We start from the raw sequence: 5,293 nt of genomic DNA, 5'->3' as shown, positions 1-5,293 counted from the left end.
CAGAGGAGCAATCGACTGTTCTGACCTGAGAGAGAGTTAGGGAAAGCTTTACAAGAAAAAAAAGAGCCACCTTCACATAGAGTCTTGAAAGAGGATACGGGTTCATCTTCATTTTGCTTGAATTTTTGTTCACCCATGGGTTCTCAATAGAGGACAACTTTGCCTCCCTGGGGATTCTGGCAATGTCATGTTTGGTTGTCAAGACCTGCGGGTGGGTAGCTATTGTCATGATAACACTGTGTAAAAAACCACCCCCAAACTCAGTGACTGGCAACCACGAATACAAGCACTTGTTTTTCTTTTGTAGGGATGTCTGGGTCAGACAGGGCCACTCTGCTTCAGGCTGAGGCGAGAAGGCTGGGCTGGGCTCTGAGACTTCAGGTCAGGTTCAGGTCTGCGCCACGAGCATCTTAATTTTCCTGTACCCACCAGCTACCTTGGCATATTCATTCCACAGCAGATCACAGGGGTGCAAGAGATACGTCCAACTGTATGAGCATTTAAAGTCTCTGCGTCGTGCCGGTTCACCTTCCATTAGCCAACGCAAGGCATCTGAGGCGGTCTGGTCCAGTGATGCCGACATATGCACCCTGCCCTAATGGGGGGAGCAGAAGAATGGACACTTGCTGAGCAAGGGGACAGCTGTCTTCCTCCTTTACTTTAAATCAAGGAAGAAACCTTCTCCCAGAACCCTCAGGTGATCCCCTGTATATCACCTTGGCCAGAACCAAGTCTCATGTCCAGCCTAGCAGTGGGAAAGGGAAATCGAGTCACTATGACGGATTAGACCCTTGGGTCAGGACCCTCTTCCCCTGAACCCTGAATGGAGTTGGGCTCCTGGCAGCGTGGTATTGGGGGTGATGATTATCCAGTAGGCAACCAACGCTGTCTGCCCAGCCACTGACGGCGGCTAAGTCATTCTCCTTCTCTGGGCCTAGAGTTGGGCTGGAAGATCTCTGCGGGCCTTGTGTTTCGTGGGGTGTGTGCCGGCACTAGTCTTTCCAGGTACGACTTGCTGAAATACTTTGACCGGCCCTTCCCCATCGTAACAGCCAGCCAAGAGCACCCTTGCTCCAGACACTGGCTGCATGAGGCAACCCCGCGCTCCCCTGCCCACGAGACCGCCTTCTGCACAGAGCTGAACCCACGTCTGTGTGTGTCCTCCCAGACCTGCCCAGCAGAAGGTTGCCCCTTGCGGGGCGCCAGCCCTGCAGCTGTCGCAGCACTGATGCGACCTCAGAGCAGCTGTGCTTTCCACCGCTTGCCCTGCCCAGAGCTCCCACAAGGAGATCTCACAGCTCCCCTGACTCGGCAGGAATTTGGAAAACCAAAGAGCCTTGGATTATTCTGCCCCGAACCTGCCTCTCTGGGCTTCAGATCGTTTCCTTAGAAATATTCTGGGTGATGATAAGGACTCCGGCACACCTTCCTTTGCAGGAAACTGGATGAAAGGCAACGCACATCTGGACAGATGTCAGCCTGCTTCAACCTCCTTGATTGGCCAAGGCTTTCTCTGGGCAGCTCTTTACCCTGGGAGGTCGGGGATTCTCCCATGAATCCCTAGGCAGTGATCCCCAGGGGAGGCAGGAGCCTAAGTTCTAATCCATCAGGGCCTCTACACTGCTGTGTGACTAGGCATTGTGGGGCCTGAAGCTTTTGTAATCTGGGGAGCTTTTTCTTAAAAAGAGAATAAAAATTATAAATGTTTCATTAGGTAACAGGGCTGTGATGGTTAATTTTCTGTGTCAGCTTGGCCGGGTCCTGGTGCCCAGGTTATCCGGTCAAGCACGATTCTGGATGTTTCTGTAAAGGTGGTTTTTATTTTTGGGGGATGAGATTTAATATTTAAATCCGTGGACTTGGCATAAAACAGATTGTCCTCTGTAATGTGAATGGGCCTCATTCAAGCAATAGAAGGTCTGAATAGCAAAAAAAAGGCTGACCTCTCTGGAGGAAGAAACAATTCTGCCAGCAGATGGCCTTCAGTCTCGAATTGCAGCCCTCCTCTGGGTCTCCAGCCTGCTGGTCTACCCTGCAGGTTTTGTACTTACCAAACTTCAACAGTTATGTGATTCAATTTCTTGAAATGCATCTCTCTCTCTCTCTCTCTCTCTCATACACACACACACACACACACACACACACACACACACACACACACCCTGTTGCTTCTATTTCTCTGGAGAACCCCAAGTAATACAAGGACCCTGGAAGGGTCCAAGCGGCCCTGTTGCTTAAGGATCATTAGGTTCACTGTAAAATTCTCCCTGTGAGCCATCCCTGCTCTGGCCCTCAGCTTTCTCTGCATGACGTGGTGGGAGGTTGGTCCAGATGATCCCTGGGCTCTTCCCAGCTCGGACTGTGGGTACAGGGCTCCAACACGCACGCTGGCTGTGTGGCCGTCACTCATGCCTCCCAGTCTCTGTGCACCTTCTTCAGATAGTGAAAGGTTAGGGTCTCCGGGCTTGTCTTCCGTGTCTCCCGTGGCCCACGGCCCACGCAGTGTGAGTTAATGAAGGAGCACGGGGCAGGGCGGAGACAATTCTTACCCAAGGAGCTATCAACGGGCTGAAGAATGCCAGGCCGGCCCTGCTTTTGGTTTCTTCATCTGAGGTCTTGTCGGTTTGCTCCTTTCTGAGTGCTACTGCCTCTAGTTTGAGGGCCACACAAAGAAGGATGTGTGGGTTCCGTGATTCTGAGCTATAATAAAATATCCCTGCCAAGACCCTATTGTTGCCTGCCTGTTACTACTACGAGAATAGCCCTCCTAAAGAGGCATCCTGGAGCGGACAGAGCCCTGGAGTGGAGCCTGGAGGGCCGCGTGCTACTGTAGAGGTATTGGCCACCGGCCACGAGACTCTGGGGCCTCAGCGAAGCGCTTGGGCTTCGCTGGTTGGTCTGAGGTCTTTCCAGGAGTCACGTCCATGGACAGGCCTTGCAGCTTGCTCTGCTGCTCCTACGTGATTGGTCACTTGACCCTTCCGAGAGGTCAGCAGGAATGGAGAAGATTTTGGGCATTGAACTTGGAACTCTTCTTGTGGCGGGAAGGTGGGATGGATTCACCCCCAAAAGTCAAACACGAGAAAACGGACAAGTCAGGAAGCAAGCCGATGAACAAATGTCCTCCTTTAAAGTTTTGTGAAAGGAGTAGGGCTCCGGTGATTTGGTGTGTGCGCGCGTGTATGTGTGTGCGCGCGCGTGCAGGAGTGGAGTTGGGGAGGAAATGACCTGTGCCTGGCTTGGGTGCATTATGCAGGGACCCCGCCTTTGCTCAGCCCTCTAGCCAGCAGCCAGCTTAGGGGATCCAGGGGAGGGTCATCGGGCCTTTATCATCAGAGGGAGAATTCCTCCGTCTGGCTGGAGGAGACAGTGCATGAAAAATGGTGGCAAGGGGTCAGGAGGCGAAAGCAAGTGAGAAAACACTTTCATCTATTATCCCGGGGTCAATGGGCTCCCATCAGGGAACCTTGAGGCTGCCATGAATGGCCCATTGCAGGACGTGCCCCATTGTGTGCCTGCCGCCCCGTGGACCTGACAGGGCAGCTTGAGGGCCAGAGCCCCCCATCACAATCCCCCGTGGCGGGACAATAGGGCCTAAGAAAGTGGTGGGTGGCTCGCCTCCCAGGAGCCTGCTCCTTCTTATCAAAGGGCTTTCACGGGGAACGCCCGGCCGGCTTGGGAAGGCGGGAGAGCCGTTTGTCCAATACTGGGGAGGCATTTCAGACTCATTCCAAAGTCCCCGTCATGGCGATTAGGTTGACCCGGATTGAATTTCATCCCCAACCAGTGTGGGTTTCTCAGCTGTTGCCGCTTCTTAGAAGCCACACATATTCTTTGAATTGAGTAATTTTTATTTGAAAAACAACACATTCCTGTTTAAATAAGGCCCAAATCTTATGCTGCAAAAGAGACATACGTTTTCTGAAAAGGAGTTGTTGGGATGACCACCTGTGTCCTTCCGGCCACCAGGCATGGGGAGCTCACTCATGGTTTGGGCAAACCCATGGCCTTGCCTTCTCCCTGGCAGCTTCTTGTCAAATAACCCATGGCTGTGGGTTGAAAATACCCTGCAAATGAGTGTGAGTCTGACATTGTGATTCCCTTGAGTTAGGGCTGGTTTGCTTTCCAAGTCTATAGAAATATGTCGACTGGATGGTGAGAACCGTTATCCATGGAGTAACCCCCATGCTTGGGCCTGGGAAAGAAGTGGGCAGTGGCCAGAGATGTGATTTTGTGGCACTGTCAGCACATCTGGCGTGGAGCCTAGGATCTGAGTCTTCAGGAACCCTCGCTGGTATGGACCCATCTACGACACCCCTTATTGTGTGAGTACCAGGACCCACTGACGGTTTCTTCTTCTGCACCATTTTTGCACAGTGGCTGGATTATTGCCCTTGAAATTCAGCTATATGCACGCTGCTCTCCAGTTTGCTAGAAGTACCAAGAAATTGCCTGGAGAGGTCATGACCTCAAATACATATAGGTGTGAAGTGGCCCTAGGACAATAGGGAGGGGTGAGGTCTGATAAAAATGCCCTGAAGGCTTCACATTCACTGTTTTTTTTCTTTTCTTTTCTTTTCTTTTCTTTTCTTTTTTTGGGCAACACTCGGATATGAGACAATTGCTCAGATCAGATTTAACCTGTAGGAGGTAGTGAGTTTGTGAACTTAACCAAAATAGAAAAAGCCACACATCTCACCTTCACATTCAGGATCCTCCACTGTCTTCCCTCTCGCACCTTCTTGCCCAAATCGCCCTGTCAGCACTCTACCTGTTATTCAAATCCACCTGACAGAAGTTTTGCTTCCTTCCTCCTTGATCCTGGTTCTGCTTCCTTTTTGCTGGACCACTTTGTCTCCTGGGTAGCCCAGCTCAGATCTCACGATGCTCCCTGAGGGCAGGGGCCTAATTGTATTAAGTCTCCGTCCCTCCACTCTTCCAAGGACCTTCCAGAAAGCTTGGTTCATAATGGCTGCTCAATGAGCCTCACGATTTGATTGATTTTATTTGGTTGCGTAACTTACGTTTCTCTTCCAGCTTCATTGTGAACGTGATCTGAAGGTTGAACTTGAAAACATCAGAATGGTTTTATCAGGGGGTATAGCTCGGGCATCTGAGCCTTGAAAGGGGGTTCCCGGGATACCTCCTTCTGGGAACTTTGTGGGAAGATACAACTCATGGAAAAGTTCTGGACATTGCTGGTCTTCTGATTGAGTGGGCCTAAGGGACTCTCTGGGATTATTCTTTGATGCTTAGAAGGGTAGATGTCAGGGCTTGGAGGTCATGGAGCCTC

This window comes from Lagenorhynchus albirostris, chromosome 13 (genome assembly GCF_949774975.1).
Source record: "Lagenorhynchus albirostris chromosome 13, mLagAlb1.1, whole genome shotgun sequence".
NCBI classification, from domain to species: domain Eukaryota; kingdom Metazoa; phylum Chordata; class Mammalia; order Artiodactyla; family Delphinidae; genus Lagenorhynchus; species Lagenorhynchus albirostris.
Note: the sequence above shows the minus strand (reverse complement) of the source record.